Source organism: Mustela putorius, unplaced genomic scaffold (assembly GCF_011764305.1).
Source record: "Mustela putorius furo isolate JIRA1106 unplaced genomic scaffold, ASM1176430v1.1 tig00003834_pilon_pilon_pilon, whole genome shotgun sequence".
Classification (NCBI taxonomy): domain Eukaryota; kingdom Metazoa; phylum Chordata; class Mammalia; order Carnivora; family Mustelidae; genus Mustela; species Mustela putorius.
This window is the reverse complement of record NW_025421987.1, coordinates 98823058-98844023: the sequence shown is the minus strand read 5'-3', so window position 1 is coordinate 98844023 and position 20966 is coordinate 98823058. Positions and strand designations below refer to the sequence as shown.

The window sequence follows — 20966 nt, the reverse complement described above, 5'->3', positions numbered from 1 at the left end:
CAGGCTGGGAGATGGATGAAATCAAACCAGCAGAGTTAGAGGCAGGACTGAGCCAAGATCCGGGCGGGTCTCTCCATGAGACAGAGCAGGCCTGCAGCCGAGTCAGACTCCTTCAGTCCCTGAGAGTGGACCAGATTCCCCAGTCAGGACATGCTATTTCCATGTACAAATCCCCTTTGGGCATGTCTAACAGTGGAGAATTCTCAGAAAGGGGACAGGGAGGGATGGCAAGGGAAGGAGTTTGGGTCACTGTGTTCAGGAGGGTCTGCTCTCTTAGGAAAGGCCTAGAACACCTCATTAACCTCCTCCTCTACCACCTAGCTCCTGTCGAGAATAGAAATGGAGGTGTCTACCAGGGGCCACTGACAGATCCTAGCCAGGGCATCCCAAAAGGCAATCTTCCAGAAAATCCTGCAAGAAGAATTTCCCACACTCACAAGCAGCCCATTCCATCATGGGTTGAGCTGTGACATGCCTCCCCCTAACTGGACCCCATTCTGCCCCTGAGGGTCACACAGAGTAAACTGGAGTCTGCTATAAGACATACCTACAAATATTTGAAGACAGTCACCATTTATCCTTTATCCTTCCACAGAAGGACACACATGATCCTTCCACCCTTCCAACCAGGTGTGGTTTCCAAACCCTTCTGATATCCTCAGGGCACACACTAGTTTCACCAGGACTCCCCCGGCGTGACCCCAAGCACTGAAGAAAGCATCCTGGGATGCTTGTCACTCTTGCCTCACCCTTCACTGAGAACACTCAGTGGGCCTCTCATAGTAACCACCTCACCCCACAAAAGGTGGGGATGCTTGGCCTGAGGGCCATGGCACAGCTGAAGGTCAGGAGGATGCCAGCTGGCGTAGTTCAGAAGAAGAGCTAAGAACACCACTGATCTCATTCTGGGAAATCTGGCCTAGAGCTGCTGTAGTTGCCATGAGAGCAAGCTGAGGTCTAGGCAGGCAGCTGGATGAACGGGGCAAGGAAGGGTAGATACTACTGTCAGTGTGTTCCAGACTCACCTCAGGCACTCAAAAAAGAACACAGTTGGGGATAACATTATGAAATACCATGTCAACTCACCCCAGGCAGCTTAGTGGAAGGCCAGTAGATATGGAAGCTGTCAGTGGTTCCAAAGCTTCCTCATACACCATGGGATGTGATCTCTACCCCCTGCTCCCCATACCACTTGTTCACATCAAGGATTCATGAGCTTTCTAGCTTGTAGAAAGCTTTTCACTATTCAGCTAAGCGACCAGTGATCTTTTTTTTTTTTAAGATTTATTTACTTGAGAGTGGGGGTAGGGAGAGGGAGAGAGAATCTCAAGCAGACTCCGTACTGAGTGTGGAGCCCAAGGTAGGGCTCGATCTCACAACCCTGAGATTATGACTTGAGCCAAAACCAGGAATCGGATGCTTAATGGACTGTATCACCTAGGCGCCCCATAAGCTATTGGTGATTTTTACAGGTTTCTCCCTTGGGTACTTTCTTGCATTTCGTAATTATCATGTCCCTCTCCACTACAAAACTGGGTATACATAGGTCTCAGAATCTGATATTAAGGTATAACTTAGTATTCTTTTCTAAAATAAACCAATAAATCTCTTGAATTATAATGCTTTTCCCTTTTCTTCTTTTTAAATTACTGTCTAAAGATTCCTTACAATATTTTTAAGCATGACAGGGTGTCCCAAGATGTCCACATCTGGTCATACGTTAGTTGCAGAACTGTGGCATAGTTTTCTTTCTTTTGAAAAATAATTCATCTGTGATGGTTTTAATGGCTATTGAATGAATAAAAGGAGCTTTAATCTTAACATAATTTTAGCAGCACACTTGGACTTTATCAGGCTCCATGATCAGGATCGCCTGGAAAAACTGAGTAATTAGGTTTCCAGGATAGTTCCAGGGGATAGACTCTTGACTTGCAGGCTTATTACCAGTTTAAATTCTGCAGGGCCAAGGATCTCCCCTCAACTCATAAGCAGGGTCTCCTTTATGTTGTTGAGGGCTCTCAACTTCTGGGCCCGTCTCCTCAAGATGGCCTCCCATCTCTTTAAAGCTCTGTGCCCCAACCACAAACTATTCCTATACTTTTCTATGATCCTATGGGTCCTCTGGTTTTGCTATGTCCCAGGCTCCTGATAGCCAGAAAGCTCATGTGCCTGCCCCAGGGATGGACAACTTCACAAGCAGCTTCTACAAGGAAATGTCCCTCACTAGATGGTTCAGCCACAGCTTTAAGTGGCTCCAAGTGCAAGTAGGAGAACATTGAACTAACCTCTGGCTTTGGTGAGTTCCCAGTCTAATGGGGAGAAGAAAAGGCTCACAGGCACATAAGAACCCAGGCAGTCATCCAGAGGACACTAATTCCAAACTGACAATGCACTTAATGCTCTCAGCTGTACCAGCACAGTCAGTCACCCCTCCATCTGGAGAGACTCTCTTCTCTCTGGATGGGGAGAGGGGATATGCTCTCTTCTCTTTCCTCCTACCCTCTCTTCCTGGTCTCTAAGTGATGGGCCTGCTCATTCCTCAGGGTTCAACTCAAGTTCCATGGTTTTATATGTCTTGAGAGGCCAGAGATTCCCAAACATATCTCCTATCCTAACCTCCCTGCCAACCTTCGGAATTTTATATCCAAATGTCTACTTCACATCCCACTGGTTTAGAAGATGTAACAAGATCTCTCAACGTTCTCCAGCCAAATGTGCTCCTCCTGCAGCATACCCCCCAACCCCAGACCAAAGGCTTCATCAGCCACCTGAACCCTCAGGGCCAAGAGCCATCTTACACCCTCCCTCTCTCTCCATTCAATCCATCAGCAACTTCCACCAGTTCTACCTTCATTCTGATCATGGCTCGTCACCCCATGCCACCAGCCATCCAAGCCACCAGCACCATATCCTTCGACCCCTACAGCAGACCAACTACATGCCTATTGCCGCACTGCTTCCCCATAGTCAGTTCTCCATTCAGCAGCTAGATCAGGACACTCCACCACACAGCGCCCTCCAGTGACCACCCATTACCCACGGACTAAAATCCAAACTCCCTACCACAGCCTGTAAGGCCCTACCTGACCCAGGCCTGCCTATTGCTCCAAACTCACCTGCTGTCATGCTGTGTCTCACCCTCCTCTCCAGAGCTGGCTGGCCTGCCTGCTGTTCCTCCAACCACATCAAGTCCATACCTGCTGTGAGACCTTAACAATGGCCAATTTCTCTGCTCTGAATAGAGTTCTTCCTCCAAATCTGGAAATTCACTCTCTTACTTCATTCTGTCCTCTGCTCCATCTCACCTCCACAAAGAGACCCTCCTGACTACTTGGTGATCCTATATAAAATAACCCTCTGCCCTAATCCCTCCATCCCTTTACCCTGCATTACTTTTCTTCATTGCACTTCAAAATCAATTCCAGAGAGGGGTGCGTGGATGGCTCAGCTGGTTAAGCATCTGCCTTCAGCTCAGGTCATGATCCTAGTGTCCTGAGACGGAGTCCCGCATGGGGCTCCCTGCCAGCAATGAGCCTACTTCTCCCTCGCCTTCTGCGCAACCACTCCCCGCTCTCTCTCTCAAATAAATAAATAAAATCTTTTTTAAAAATTAGAAAAATAAAAATCAATGCCAGACATTATTATCTTCCCTCTCTCACTAGAAAGAAAGCTACCCCAGAACAATGACTTTGCCTCCCTTATCACTCAAGGACTCTCTGATAAATGAACAAATGTCATGTCTGATACATTAATTACATCAGTGTTCACCACATTGACATGGATTATGTACTTTTCTTGGGAAGGGGACCAAATTTCTCATAGAAACAATGGTATAAGGGATGGTTATAATATGAATCAATTCCCTGATGCCCAACTTTTAAAGAAATATGATCAAATCCAATACTTAATTACAAGTTATATATCAAGCACCATAAAACTTTCTAAAATACATGTACTTTCGATAGAAGAGTCACAATGTAGCCTCTATATGTGTAATATGATGTGATACAGCATCAGGGTTCAAAGTAATTTTGCCAAAAGCAGAAAGAGCATCTTCATTAAGGGCATGGAATTCAGAAAAGAGATAATTCCACAGACATCTCTGAAAAAAAAAAATGTACGGACATAACTAACGATTACTTGCCCTTTTGAGAACCTATCAAGTAACGTTTGTATCTTGCTAAAGAGGCCGGAATGAGCGGCCCATGAGCCTAGACTTTCAGGGACTCACAGAGCCCCAGCCTCACTGCACTGACCAGGGGTGTCTCCACAGCTCTGCTCGAGGCCCCCTTTCCGCATCAGTGCAGCGAAGGGCGTGCTGGCTGATTCCTGCAGTCCTGTTTGCTCTAGGTTTTACAATGCAACTTGGACTGTCTTCTTTTTCTCCTTGCAAATTTCTCTGTCATGTGCATAAAATTGGAAACTCCACGAAAGGGCTCCTTGCATAGCCCACTCCTCAGCACCAGCCGCTTGGCCTTCATCCTGAGTTTAGCCAAGGCAACACTGCCTTGAAAATAAAGGGACTTGCATTAATTTTTACATCCTTTGATCTTCCGCTTCTGCTGCTGCGCCATGTCAGAGCGCCTTAAGGCTTTGCCTCTTGAGGGAGCCAGGTTCATGCATACACAGGGTTCACTTTGATCCAGACTCCCCTGAATCCTAACATATTACCCCCCACCCCAGCCACATGTTCTGAATCTTCTTTCAGGCGGTGGTAGTAGGACACTGCCTTCCCCTTTATCTGCCACTTTGAAGTCCAAACTGATAGTCACTTTTTACAAATTCTTTTAAAATTACAGGATCTTTCCCCCCACCCCCACAGAAGGACAGAACCCACGCACTTAGTTTTGTTGCTAAAGTAGCTAAGAAGGTATTCTCCTACTTTAGTGATGGCGCCATGCTTCAAAGCAGCCTTAAAACCATGGGGGAAACAATCAGTGTTGTAAGATCATAGGCTATGCTTCTTTGCACGACCTCCTCAATTCACCTTCCTCCTTCTCACTTTCTCAGCTTCACTGAACTGGTTGGGGCTCCATCAGCCTCCTTCACAGTGAGAGTAGACAGACTGCTCCCAGGCTGATGGGGGCCAAGGACCCCCACAGTGCCATAAGCATGAGATCCTAAGGGGAGGGTAGAGGGCAGCAGAAGGAAACCCATCGTGCTCACTAGCGAAAGGTACAGAAAACAATGGATCCCCACCCCCAAATTTCACTCAGGAAATCCCAAAGGACCACCCAGACTTTTGAAATATTATTGAGAATATTGACCTCTGTATAGCCACCCACAGAAGGCACTGTCTTTGTGATGCAGACTCACTCTATGCTTACTCTCAGTGGGATTTCTCACCCAAGAGTGCCGATGATCACGTTTGTGGAAGGCCAATGGGGGCTCTTGACCAGGACCTGGAATAACTCGGTCTCACAGTTAACACAGAATTAGACCTGTGCTCCCACCCCAGCAATGGCTGCTTGCATGGAACCAGAGACTCAAAAGGAAAACCAAAACCAAATGCAATTAACCAGAGCAGCCTCCTAGGGCAGCAGGAGAAAGAAGTTCTGGGACAGCCTGGAAGGATGGAGGACCAGTTTGGCAGGGTGAACAGTTTCTGGCAGAGGCCAGGGCACCCAGCAAGACACTTTATCTTATTTCCTAGCTGGCTCAATGACAGTTCCCACCACCTTCGCCAGTTCTGGAATTCTGACCAGCGAAGCCAAGGTCAACAGATAACGCTAAAGCATGCTGATCTCACTCCCACCTGTTTGGGCACCTGGCCAGGTGTCATCTCACCTTGTGGACACTCGTCTCTCCTGGCCACCCCTCCCGCCATCTCCTCAGGGTGGGCTGAGGAGGAACGGTCGACAGCACAGTTTTAATCCTGCTTACTCACCAACGTCTCCTCTGCTATTTGTTGTGGCAACTGGACTGGGAGCACAAGGCAGGATGTCCTGCAGGTGTGCCTCCCTGTGGGCTTGGGGAGCCACTGACCAGGAAGCTCCTGAGGTTGCTCAGGACTGCAGCAGGGGTTGGCCGCCTGGGAGCCTCTTGGCCAGTGCCTGGTGGGAGGGAGGAAAGGAAAGCCGAGTCAGGGGCAGACATGCACAAGGGAGCAGGAGCGGCTGGCGGCAGCGCATCACTCAGGCTGTGTGGGAAGGTGGAAACGTCCCAAGGACCACAGGTGATTTTATTACTACGTGTGGGGGGTTGTGGGTTTAGGGCTCAGGAATAATAGTTACCAGGAGAACAAGAACTAGCTGCTTTCTTCCTCCACACAGGGCAGATGCCGAAGATCTGAGAGTGGGACTGTGGTGAGGTCACAGGGTCAAGGGAGAGGCGCTGGCAGGGGTGAAGGAGGAGGGCCAAGGCCACAGAGCAGGTAATGGCTGTTGGGCTCTCTTAAGAGAGAAAAAGTGAGAAGGTGAGAGGGAGCTGGCACCTGGGCAATCAGGGGCTGGGCTCTGGGGACAGAGCCAGGGTAAGGAGGAGCTAACAGAACAGGGAGAAAGTACCCAAACCTGGGAAAGGACTGTTCTCAGAAATGAGTGACTCCGACTCTCCCATACCGCCCAGGGCTCACCCTTCTCCCCCAGAACCCACACTCAGGCAACCCACAGGGCCCACCCCTCAACCTGCAAAGGTTCCTAAACTTCACCCCATCTCCTCCCTTCAGAAACTTCTGTTTCCCTCCAGCAGCACCCCTCAAATACCTCAACTGGTAAATCTATTCTAATTATTTGCTACCTTCCCAGAAGGTGTACCGATTTGTAAAGCATACTTTGTAAACCCAAAGGGAATCAACCTCTCACCATGGAATGTCAATAGAGAGACTTCTAGACTGAAAAGTCCCGACACATCCCTTCCTTACACAGGAGATCTAGAGGGCGGGCACCCTCAGTCCAGCGTGGTGGTCCCCAGACACTTGGAGGCATATTCCGAAGATGAAATGGGAGTAACTGGGCCCTCAGAGGAGTGGTGGGAAGGGGTGGAGCCCCGTCTGCACCCAGTTGCTCCTGGAGATCTCTCTGGCCACAGAACCAAGAGGGAGCCAAATCAGGACAGTGTTCCTATAAGTAATGGTTTCTGCTCCTCTTGTGGGCTAAGCCAGTCAGTCCAGGCAGAACTTTTCTAGACCCAGCAAGCTCCATCCCTCTGCTGCAATGACCCTTCCACCTTGGTGAGCACTCAGGGATACCTGTGGCTCTTTGTTCCCTGACCCTTACTCCCCTTCCCGCTTGAGCACACCAGGCACCTGGTTCTCCCCAGTGATCTTCTCAGTTGCTGCCAGCAAGAGAGGCCCCCCTCGCCTGCTGCTCCTCCTGTGCCTCTGGCCCACGACCCGCCCCGTGTCCCCATGAGCCCAGCTGCTCCACCGTATGATGCTCACTGGGCTGACTGGGCCACTCACGCCTATAATCCTTCATTGCTCAACCTGTACCAAGCACGGCTTCTAAAGGGAACTGAAGTCACTCACCAGAAAATGCAAAATTAAGCTGCTGATTATTTAAAAGTTAAAACTGCATAAAAGCTGATAATATATGCAAAATGGTTTTCTGTGCTAAATTTTCAATCCTATCAAGCATTATATCTATGTCTGACCCTCATGACAAAAAAAAAAAAAAAGAGAGAGAAGAAGAAGGAAACAGAATGGGTCACAGAATTCTCCTTGGCAGACAAGGAGGCAAAGCCACTTCATCAGGAAACAGGGGCTCTCTGGTGTGTTTCTCTACAGAGAAGGGACTGAAGATCATGATGGGCAATTCCACCCATAGGGTTTTCAGAAAGAAATACTCATGATTCAGTCACTTTTTAATTTCAACATTTAATAAAAGCAAGGGAACTATTAAAACATGACTGAGGATTTTCGCAGGTTGCTAAGACAATGTGGCTTGGTAAGGGTCTGATCACAACACAAGACATGGTGTTTTTCAGGGGAAAGCTGTGCTGCTCTCATCCCACTCTGCAGGGAAACTGGAAAGGGGACGGCTGCAGGAGGGGGGCACTGGGATGTGTGGTGGGATTGCTGATTGCCACAATGACCAAGGACAGGGAAAGCGGGGAAAGATGCCGAGTATCCCACATGAAACAGTTCTCATTATAAAGAATGGTCTCATCTAAAATGCTAATAATGCCTCTGCTGAGAAGCCCTGGGAGGTGAATCAGAAATTAGCAGGACTCTTGTAAAACCCACTCTTAAACACGGATTAAGTCTTCACAGGGGGCTGACAGCAATGGCAGCAGGGATGTCTGCTCTGGTGAGTCCAGATGAAGGGGATGCAGGTTTATGATACTCAGTCCTCCTGGTGGTGACCCGCATATCATCCTACAAAGGGGCTAGAGCCTGACAGGCACTATTGGCTAGACAGACAGCTGGACACTGGTGAGCAAGAGGCATGCCTGTGGAAAAAGCCAAACCTCTCCTGTTTTTTTTTTTTTTTTTTCCTATGTCTAAATGAGGACACAGCAGAGACACCAAAATTGGACAACACGTCACAGGAGAAACTATTTTAGTCCAGAGCACTGGTTCTCGAAATGTGTCTCCAACTCAACTCACCTGGGAACAAAACACCCCAGACTTGTGAGTCCAAAACTCTGAGGGTGGGACCCGGAAGCAATGTTTTAGTGAGCTCTCCAGGTGAATCTGATGCAGGCTCAAGTCTGAGAACCTCTGGTCTAGAAAGTTCGGGACTAAAAATGCCAATCAGTCATGAGAGATAGGTTAGAAATGCTACTTCATCCCTGTGTAGCATTTCTATGACACTCTGAGAAGGAGGGGCATGTTGGAACATGTCTGTTACCGGCAAATGACTAGATATGGAAGGCATGAAGAGGGAAGATCTAAGTGAGGAGAAATGAGGGAAAAGAGTAAATTAGGCAGGGCCAATCCAAGTATCAGGGGAAGGGGCAGAGGGAATAGGAAAGAGAGAATCTTAAGTAGGCTGTGACAATCCTGGGCTGGACCTCACAGCCCTGACATCATGACCTGAGCCAAAACCAAGAGTCAGATGCTCAACTACCTGAGCCACCAGGTGCCCCAATAGACACACATTTTTATCTCTACTTTTTTTTAAATACAAGTAACAGCATATTATACACACTATTCTAGACTTTGCTTTTTTTATTTAATTTTTTTTTTTTTTTTTTTTTTGATAAATAAGAACCACTGAGAAGAATTCTGAGATCCTGGAAACATACAATGTCCCTGGGCACACATGTGTTCACTGCAGAGAAGGACCACCTGCTAGGACATCATGGGATTCTTGTGGATTTCTTGGTGAAACCCGCTCCCCGCCCCCCAACACACACACAGGGAAACTGTCCTGAAATTCTCAGCTTGGAGAACTTCCCCCAAGTTTTATAACAGAAGGAGGTGATGTGCAAACTCTTAGGTCACTAAAGTCCAAGAGTGACACTGCCAGATAACAGCAACACCTAGTGGATTAGGCATCCTAGAGTACACAGTGGAGGGGAAGTTGAACCCTGGAGAGAACCCAAAGTGATAAGAAGACTTGGAACATTTTTATCTATAAGACGAATAACCATAAATCACATTTTATCTATAGGAGTTAACAAAATGCATAAAAGGATAAAGATAGGAACTAGACAAGAATCTATAGAGTCAGTTCTTAACACTTAGGATGAGATCTAGAACACAGAATAAAATAATATAATCTCTATCCTTCTACTAGTTATGGTAACATTTCCTTCAGAATTACTTTTTGTTTTTTCACCATCAGTAAGATGTCTTGTTTCTCTTGATTCCCTTCTGATTTTTATCAATGTAGCCTTTAAACATAAACATGATTTCTTTTTAAGAACAGCTTTACTGAGATATAATTCACATACCATATAATTCACCCACTTCAAGTCTAAGATTCAGTGACATTTGGGTTAGATCTAACTTAAACTGTTAAGCAAACAAATAGGAACCGAATTCTTCTCTTACCTGAGAGGATGCATAAAGTTCAAATTCTTTTCCAAATATGCTAGGTGTATTTTTATTAAAAATCCACATACTGGGGTGCCTGGGTGGCTCAGCTGTTAAGCATCTTCCTTCGGCTCAGGTCATGATCCCAGGGACGTGGGCTCACGTCATCGGCTTCCCTGCTCAGTGGGGAGCCTGCTTCTCCCTCTCCCTCTGCTACTCCCCCTGTTTATGTTCTCTCACTCTCTCTCCATCATTTAAAATTTTTAAAATTTTTAAATAAAGTGTATGATTCAATGGCTTCTTAGTATGGTCACAGAGTTGTGCAGCCACACCTCAGTGCACTTTAGAACATTTTCATCAAACCATAATCCCCTAAGCCCTAGGTAGTAACCAATCTCCTTTCTGTTCCTGCAGATGAATAACAACTCAATAGGCTCATTGTCAGGCTTAACACAACTGAAGAAACAAAATCAGTGATCCTGAAGATAGGTCAACAGAAATGATCCAAAATGGTACACAAAGAAAAGAGTGTGTGTTGGGGTGGGGTGGGGGAGGAGAGACAAACCATCTAAAAGCCACAGGATACTATGAAATGGTCTAACATATGTGTAATTGGTATCCTAGTAAGAGAAGAAATTTTACCATCTAAGGTAGACTTTACAGCATTCCTGACAGAAAGCTGTCAATAATTGCCCCCTAAATAATAAAATATATCATATCACAGATACAGTAAGCTCAGAGATTCCAATCAGTATAAATACAAAACAAACAAAAACAATAAAATACACCTAGACACATCATATTCAAATTATTGAAAATCAAAGACAAAAAGAAAATCTCAAATGTAGTCAGACGGAGAGGGGAAACACTACAAGCAGGGTAAGAAAGACTAATATTAAAAGCACATTTCTCATCTGAAATGATGCAACCAGAAAATAATAAAATAGCATCTTAAAGATACTGAAAGAGGGACGCCTTGATGGCTCAGTTGGTTAAGCATCTGCCTTCGGCTCAGGTCATGATCCCAGGGTCCTGGGATGGAGCCCCACATCAGACTCCCTGCTCAGCGTGGGGTCTGCTTCTCCTTTGCCCTCTGTCCCTCCCCCTGCTTATGCTCTCTCTGTGTCTCTCAGTCAAATAAATAAATAAATTCTTAAAAAAAAAAAAGTACTGAAAGAAGAAAACTGTCAACCCAGAATGTTACATCCATGAAACTATCTCTCAAAGATGAAGGAGAAATTGCAATGTTTAAAAATAAATGAGCTTGAGAGAATTCATTACTAGCAGACTTGCACTACAAAAAAAAAAAAAAAAAAACTATTAAAAGAAACTCTTAAAGAAGAATGAATACACTGAACTGAACTAGGATCTAGATAAACTAAGATCTCTAGAAATGATTTTTAAAAAGGTAAATATAAAAGATATTTCAAGAAACAGACTCTTAACTATAGAGAACAAACTAATGGTTACCAGAGGGGAGGCAGGTGGGGGAATAGGTGAAATAGGTGGTAGGGGTTAAGGAGTGCACTTGTGATAAGCGCTGGGTGCTGTATGGAAGTGTTGAATCACTATATTGTACACCTGAAACTAACATTACACTGTATGTTAACTAACTGAAATTTAAATAAAAACTTTTTAAAAAGTTTACCTACAACCCTATTTTATTTACATCTATTCAATTTACTTGTTCTTAATCATTATGCTTAGGCTACTCCCCAAAACTTCATGAGGTATGAGACAAAGTCAACCATTATTCTCCTTTTTTTTCCTAGCAAATTTTGGAACAGAAATATCATGAACTTATTTGGCTTTTAGTAAGCATAAGCAAAATAAAAATTTTATTTTTAAAAAATAAAATAAGGGTAAAAATAAAAGACATTTAAAATGTTTCTGAATTGCTCAAAAAAGGTAATTGTTTAAAAATAGTGGTAACAGGGGCACCTGGGTGGCTCAGTGGGTTAAGCCTCTGCCTTCAGCTCAGGTCATGATCTCAGGGTTCTGGGATCGAGCCCCACATTGGGCTCTCTGCCCAGTGGGGAGCCTGTTTCCCCCTCTCCCTTTGCCTGCCTCTCTGCCTACTTGTGATCTCTGTCAAATAAGTAAATAAAATCTTAAAAAAAAAAAAAAAAGGTGAGTGTGAAGGGACAGATATATGTAGAGTCTTTAACATGTAATGGAATGAGATTTAGCTTATAGTTTTTCCAGAAAGAGCTGGTTACATTTATGCAAATACCTACTGAATAAAGGAAGAGCTTCATTATCATCAGACCTCTGGCCAATGGCAGATGCTTCCCATTTGAGATGGTGAGATTCTAAAACCACAAGTGTTCCAAATGTCCTAGACAGCTTTCTGTCAGGAATGCTGTAAAGTCTACCTTAGATGGTAAAATGGACTCAATGACACTGAAACTTCTTTCTAATGCTAAGACAGAGTAGGGGAAAAAATCCAGTTGTCTTAACTGCTGTTCATTAAGAGTCAGGTAAAGTAGTATGAGATTAATCTACTTTTTAAAAATCATTCTGCTTATATGCTAGTAATTTAGTAGAGATATATATTTCTATAGTACACCATGTAAAAACATTTCTTTTCATACATTTCTCTCTCCCTGGTACTTGCTCTAAAAGGCTAAGTGACAGATTAGTCTTGAGCCCATGAATATCTTCAACCATTGACATTCTGTCAGTTCCCTTCTCTCTGCCTCCAGACATCCTTTCTTGAAAAAGACCCACAATTAGACCTACTGCTCTTTCCAGCTACCACCCTATTTCTAGACTTCCTTTCCATTTAAATGTTTTCGGTGAGTCATCAACACCTCCTGCCACAATTTCCTTTCCACCCACTCTCTCTTTAACCCTCTGCAATCCCCCAGTTCTTAAATGCACCACATGCATGGTCAAAATGCTGGGGATTAGGGGGGACTAAGAGTATCATCAGAAAGACACAGCATTTGCACTCAAAGAGCTACCCAGAAAAAATAAAAATAATGCTCCAAACATCCATTAGGCAAAGATTGAAGGAAGGAGTTGGAAAAGAGAGCTGACATTTATTAGGTATCTTCAGTACACTGTGGTGTCAGATTGTGTCCCATAATGGCCATCAATAATTTCTCCTTTCCTGTACACTCATTTCACTCCAACTCTAACTGTATCAGAAATAACAATAAATGTAACTGGACCAAATTCATTAGTTAAAAGATACATACACTCACTGATGTAACAGTTATATGCTTTTACAAGATGAATCTAACACGCAAAGAAGTTGAAAGAAATGAATGGAAAAAATAAGAAAATACGTCAGGCAAAAATTAACCATAAGAGAGCTGGAATAGTAAAATTAATGTCAGACAAAATTGACTTTAATGTAATTAGACAAGAGAATCACTATAAAATGATAAAAGGAATGAGATAAAAATATAGAAGATATTCCCACCATTGGCCTTAGGAAAAGGGTCCAGTAAATACAGCAGCTCAGAATCAGAATTCTACAAAATTTAATTCAATCCTACAATTATTTGCATAAAAGCTCTCAAGTTTGTTACCATGAGCAACAATCTTGATCTAACAGACATATGTAGAACTTTATACCCAATAGTTATAAAATGTGCATTGCAAGCATACCTCATTTTACTGCCTTTTCACACATACTGCCTTTTTTACAAATTAAAGGTTTGTAACCACTCTGCATTGAGAAAATATGAGGACACTGTCTTCTCAACAGCATTTGCTCACTTACATCTCTGTGTCACATTTGGTAACTCACAATATTTCAAACTTATTATATTTGTTATAGAGATCTGTGGTCAGTGATCTTTGATGTCACTATTGTAATTGTTTAAAAAGGTGCCACAAACCACACCCATGTAAGACAGCAAACTTAATTGATAAATGTTGTGCATATTCTGACTGTTCCATTGACCAGCAATTCACCTGCTTATTTCCTTCTCTTCAGGTCTCCCTATTCCCTGAGTCACAATATAAATGAGGTCAGCTGATAATCCAACTACGGCCTCTAAGTGTCCAAGTGAAAGGAACAGTCACAATGTCTCTCACTTTAAACCAAAAGGTAGAAATGATTAAGCTTCATGAGGAAGGCATGTCAAAAGCTGAGACAGGCCAAAAGCTAGGCCTCTTATATCAAGCAGTTAGCCAAATTATGAATATAAAGGAAAACTTCTTGAAGGAAATTTAAAGCGCTATTCCAGTGAATACTCAAATGATAAGAAAGTAAAACAACCTTATTGCCAATGAGAAGAAAGTATGAGTGGTATGGAAAAATCAAAACAACCATAGTATTTCCTTAAGCCAAAGCCTAATCCAGAGGAGTGCCCTAACTCTCTTCAATTCTAGGAAGGCTGAGAGAGGTGAGGAAGCTGCAGAAGAAATGTTGGAAGCTAGCAGAGGTGGGTTCATGAGGGTTAAGGAAGGAAGCCGTCTCCGTAACATGAAAGTGCAAGGGGATGCAGAAGGCGCTGATGGAGAAGCTGCAGCGAGTTCTCCAGAAGATCTAGCTCACATAATCTATGACAGTGTCCACACTAAACAACAGATTTTCAATATAAACAAAACAACCTTCTGTGGAAGAAGATGCCATCTGTGACTGTCATAGCTAGAAAGGAAAAGTCAATGCCAGCTTTGAAACCTCAAAGGATATGCTCTGTTGATAGGGACTAATGCAGTGAGTGACTTGAAGTTGAAGCCAATGTTCATTTACCATTCTGAAAATTCTAGGGCCTTCAAAAATTATGCTAAATCTACTACTCTGCCTGTGCTCAAAAAATGGAACAACAAAGCCTGGATGACAGCACATCTGTTTACTACATGGTTTACTGAATATTTTAAGCCCACTATTGAGACCTACTGCTCAGAAAAAAAAAAGATCTGATGGAAGAGGTACAATAAGGTTAATGTTGTTTTCATGGCTGCTAACACAACATCCACTCTGTAGTCCATGGTGCGAGAAGTTATTTTCAAACAACAAATTCCACAGAAATACAAACAATTATAACAGAATGTTATGAAACCTATATGCCAACAAACTACACAACTTAGAAGAAATGGATAAATTTCTAGAAACATATATCCTACCAAAACTAAAGCAGGAAGAAATAGAAAATTTGAATAGACCAATTACAGGCAATGAAATTGAATCAGTAGTTTAAAAACTCCCAACAAAGTCCAGGACCAGATGGGGCAAATTCTACCAAACATTTAAAGAGGAATTAATATGTATTCTTCTCAAACTATTCCAAAAAACAAAAGAGAAAGGAAAGCTTTCAAATTCATTCTGTGAAGTCAGTATCACCCTGATACCAAAACCAAATAAAGACACCACAAAAAAAGAGAGGTATAGGCCAATATCTCTCATGAACATACATGCTAAAATCCTCAACAAAATACTAGCAATTCAACAATACATTTAAAAAAATCACACCCCACAATCAGGAGGGATTTATTTCTCGGATGCAAGGGTGGCTCAATATTCACAAATCAATCAATGTCATATGTCTGATCAATAAGAAAAAGAATAAAAAACCATATGATTACTTCAAAAGATGCAGGAAAACCATTTAACAAAGTCACTTTTTAATACAGCTTTAAGTCTGGAATTGTGACTCATGTGGAATTTAATTAGTCACAATTCCCGACTTAAAGTTATATTAAGAAGTGACTCTAATTAAAACAGTATGGTACTGTAAAATACACAGAAATCAATGGAATAGAATAGAAAACCCAGAAATAAACTCATAATTATATGGTCAATTACTCTTTGACAAAGGAAGAATGAATACACAATGGGAAAAAGATAGTTCAACAAATGGTGTTGGGACAACTGGACAGCTACATGCAAAAGAGTGAAACCAGACATCTTTCTTTCACCATACACAAAAATAAACTCAAAGTGGATTAAAGACCTAAATGTGAGACTGAAACCATAAAAATCCTTGAAGAGAGCACAGGCAGTAATTTCTGTGACATCAGCTATAACATTTTTCTAGGTATTTCTCCTGAGACATGGACATAAAAGCAAAAACAAACTTTTGGAACTATATCAAAATAAAAAATTTCTCCACAATGAAGAAAACAAACAACAAAACTAAAAGGCAACCTATGGAATGGAAGAAGATATTTGCAAATGACATATCTAATAAAGGGTTAGCATCCAAAATACATAAAGAACTTATAAATCTCAGCACCCCAAAAATAAAGAACACAATTAAAAAAATGGGCAGAAGACATTTCTCCAGAGAAGACATCTAGATGGCCAACAGACACATGAAAAGATGCTCATCATCACTCATTATCAAGGAAAGGTAAATCAAAACTAGAATGAAATATCACCTCACACCTAAAAAATACAAGAAACAGGTGTTGGCAAAGATGTAGAGAACAAGGAAAATTTTTGCACTATCAGGAATAATGCAAACTGATGAAGCCGCTGTGGAAAACAGTATGGAGTTTCCTCAAAAAACTAAAAATAGAACTACCCTACAATCCATTAATGACACTACTGGCTATTTGCCCAAAAAAACCCCACAAAAACACAAAACCAAATGGATAAATGTACCCCTGTGTTTATTGTAGCATTATTCATAATAGACAAACAATGGATGCAACCCAAGTGTCCACTGATAAGTGGGTAAAGAAGATGTGGTGTATATATAAAATATATATCACACACAATGGAATATAATTCAGTCAAAAAATTATTAAAATCTTGCCATTTGCAACGATATAAATAGAGCTAGAGAGTACAATGCTAGTGAAATAAATCAGTCAGAGAAATATAAATACCATATGATCTCACTCATATGTGGAATTTAAGAAACAAAACAAAGGAGCAAAGACAAAAAAAAAAAGAGAGAGAGAGAGACAAACCAACCAAGAAACAGACTCTTAACTATAGGGAACAAACTGATGGTTACCAGAGGGAGGTGAGGAGAGGATGGGTGAAACAGGTGATGGGAATTAAAGCATACCCTTACCATGATGGGGAAAAAAAAAAAATTCACCCCAAACTTTAGATTAAGCCCTATTATGAGCTATCATGGTGTGAGTAAAAAGCATATGGAAAAAATTTAAAAACTTAAAAATAAAAGACTGGTTGACAATCTTCAAATCTTTTTTAAAAAGAAGTAATTTCAACTTTCAAGACTTATTATTTAAGAAATACATTTCATAAGGCTATTGCTGCCATAAACAGTGATTCCTCTGATGGATCTGGACAAAGTAAATTAAAAACTTTCTGGAAAGCCTTCACCATTCTAAGTGCCATTGAGAACACTTGTGAGTCATAAGAAGTCAAAATAGCAACATTAACAGGAGACTGACTCCAACCCTCAAGAATTACTTTGAGGGGTTCAAGACTTCAGTGGAGGAAGTAAGTGCAGATGTGGGGGAAACAGGAAGAGAACTAGAATTACAAGTGGACCCTGAAGATGAGGCTGAATGGCTGCGATCTCGTGATAAGACTTTAACGGATGAGGAATTGCTTCTTGTGGTTGAGCAAAGAAAGTGGTTTCTTGAGATTTCAACTCTTGTTGAAATGACAACAGAGGAATTAGAATATTTAGTTGAAGGGGTGCCTGGGTGGCTCAGTGGGTTAAAGCCTCTGCCTTTGGCTCAGGTCCTGGGATTGAGCCCCACATCGGGCTCTCTGCTCAGCGGGGAGCCTGCTTCCCTTCCTCTCTCTCTGCCTGCCTCTCTGCCTACTTGTGATCTCTGTCTGTCAAATAAATAAATAAAATCTTTTTTTTTTTAAAAAAAGAATATTTAGTTGAAAATCAGCAGCAGGGCTTCAGAAGACTGACTCCAATTTCAAAAGAAGTTCTATAGTGGGTAAAATGCTGTCAAACAGCATCACGTGCCACAGGGAAATCATTTGTGACAAGAAGAGTCAGTCAAAGCAGCAAACTTCACTGTTGCCTTCTATTAAGAAATGGCCACAGCCACCCCAATCTTCAGCAACCACCACCCTGACTTCTTAGCACCCATCTTTGGGGCAAGATCCTCTACTAGCAAAAGAATTACAACCCACTGAAAGCTCAGATGATGGTTAGCATTTTTTAGCAATAGAGTTTTTTAGTTAAGGTATGTATGTTGCTTCTTTGAGACATAATGCTATTGCACACTTAATGGGATACAATATAGTGTAAACACAATGTTTATAGGCACTGAGAAAACAAAAAATTCATTTGACCTGCTTTATTGCAGTGGTCTGGAACCAAATCTGAAATAGCTTGGAGATATGCCTATTCTCTGCAAACCTATGGGAAATATTTTCATAAATTAACCTGCAAGAGACCATAAGACATGTCTCACTAAGGATCATAAAGTCAATATTTACAGAAAAGATCAATTTGTCTGTCGGCTTTCACTATCAATATCCCATCCCTCTGAAACTCCCCTATTCATTGTTGTACAATGTCTTTTGATATTGTATGTGGAAGTTTTATCTACTCATTCAGTTATATGACACATCTTTATTAAACATTTAAATACCCTTCACAGTTCTTAGCATAGGGAATACACTAATAAATATCCCCCACCCCCTTTAAGGAGCTTACAGTCTAGAGTCAGTCAGTCACCAGACCACAGTTGCCCTGACATAGGACCATGTCTAGTATAGATCTGGCTGGCTCCAGGGTGCTGTCGGGCCAGACACTATGCTGGTCCTGTCCGGGTAAGATGTACAGACTCTGACAATTGAAGACAAAGAGCTTGGGGACTTACTATATGGTCTTGGGCTACTGCAGTAGGAGTGGAACATGGCTCATCAGGGAGAGAGCTGGGACCAGGATGAGTGGCAGAATCTGGACACCCATCACCACCCCGATATTGGCATTGCTAATAACTTAAGTCTCAGTGTTCCATGGTCAAAGCAGACCCAAGTCTAGGAACCAGATCACCCAAGTAGAGCTGCAGAAGGCCAAATGAATGTCAAAGTTGGGGAAAGCCATGAAGTTTAGAAGGGACGATCAGCCAGACAAATGAAACCAGACAGATTAGAAAAAGATAACATCATATCTCTTAATAAATCTTTGCAAATTGGGGTATAGCTTAAAGAGGCCAAACAAGCCCACTGACTAGTGGCACATGACCATAGCCTACAGGTTAGCCTGGTTGTAAGGCTCTGTTATCCTTCCCCTGTGAGGTAGGACAGCTGGACTTTCTGAGCTAGCAGGACAAAAAAGGAGAGTATGTATGGCTTACTGCAAATAGATCCATGTTCTAAGAGGCAAAGGGCAAGGAGACTGGCTCTACAGAGAACTCTCTGCTCCATTCCAGAATGGTAAGTTCACAGTACTCCCAAGAAGGGCCTGATAAAGAGAGTTACCTCTAGCTACTGCTGCTTCTTTTCCTTCCTCCTCCTTCTCTTCCTCCAACTTCACTTCCTCCTCCTTAGAGTGTATAATGTGATGGTATGCTATATGTATACATTGTGAAAGGATTGACAAAATCAACTAACACATCTATTACTTAATGTGTGTGTGTGTGCGTGTGTGTGTGCACGCGCGTGCGTGCACACGCATGTGTGGTGAGAACACTTCAGATGTACCCTCTTAACAAATTTCAAGTATACAATATGGTATCTATTGGGTGGCATTTTAGGTCTCCAGAACTAATTCCTCTCAAAACTGAAAGTTTGTACCCTTTGACCAATTTCCTACCTAGGCCCTACCTCTAGCCACTGGCACCCACCATTCTACTCTCTGGCTCTACAAGTTTCATTTTTTAAGATTCCACATATAAGTGAGATCATACAGCACATGTCTTTTTCTGTTTGGCTTATTTCACCTAGAATAATAACCTCCAGTCTGACCCATGTTGTCAAATGGCAGGATTTCCTTATTTTTAATGGCGGAGTAATATTCACGGGTGTATGTATGTGTATGTGCGTCCCACTTGCTCTAACCATTCATCCATCAACCAACACTTCGGTTGTTCCCATATCTTAGCTGCTGTGAATGCTGTTGTAATAAACAGAGAAATGCAGGTATCCCTTCCAGATACTGATTCCATTTTCTTTGGATCTATATCCAGAAGTGGGATTGCTGGATCCCGTGAAGCACTGCCATACTGTTTTCCATAATGGCTGTACCAAATTACATTCCTTCCAACAGTGCACACGAGTCCCTTTTCCTCCATGTTCTCACGAGCATCTGTTACTTGTCTTTTTAATAATCACTATCCTGACAGGTAAGAGGCCTTATCTTACTGCCATTTTGATTTGCACTTCTCTGATGATTAAAGTGATGCTGAGCACCATTTCACATACCTCTTGGCCATCTGGATGTCTTCTTTGGAAAAATACCTACTCAGGTTCTTTGCTCATTTTTTAATTGGATTATTTAGAGGGGTTTTGCTATTGAGTTGTAGGAGTTCCTTAATACATTTTGGATTATTAATCCTGTATTAGATATATGGTTTGCAAACATTTTCTCCCATTCCCTAGGTTGCCTTTACATTTTGTTGATGGCTTCCTTTACAGCACAAATTTTTTTAGTTTGATGTAGTTCCACTTGTTTATTTTTACTTTTTTTTCCTGAGTTTTGGGTGTCATATCCAAAAATCATTGCCAAGACCAAAGTCAAGGAGATTTTTTCCTGTTTTCTTCTAGGAATTTTATCATTTCAGGTCTTAAGTTTAACTGTTTAATCCATTTTTTTAAAGATTTATGTATTTATTTATTTATTTATTTGACAGAGATCACAAGTAGGCAGAGAGGCAGGCAGAGAGAGAGAGGAGGAAGCAGGCTCCAACTGAGCAGAGAGCCTGATACGGGGCTCGATCCCAGGACCCCGAGCCCATGACCTGAGCTGAAGGCAGAGGCTTTAACCCACTGAGCCACCCAGGCACCCAGTGTTTAATCCATTTTGATTTGATTTTTGTGTAGGTATAAGATAAGGTCCAATTTCATTCTTTTGCATGTGGATATTCAGTTTTCCCAACACCATTTATTGAAAAGACTCTCTTCTCCTCATTGTGTATTCCTGGACACCTTGTCAAAGACTAGTTGTCCATATATGCGTGGGATATTTCTGGA

General features: G+C 42.3%; 1 pseudogene; it reads left to right on the top strand.

Annotated features, from left to right (window-relative positions):
- Positions 1-13900: 13900 nt before the first annotated feature.
- LOC123394331 lies at positions 13901-17979 on the top strand (annotated as a pseudogene).
- The last annotated feature ends 2987 nt before the right edge of the window (positions 17980-20966 follow it).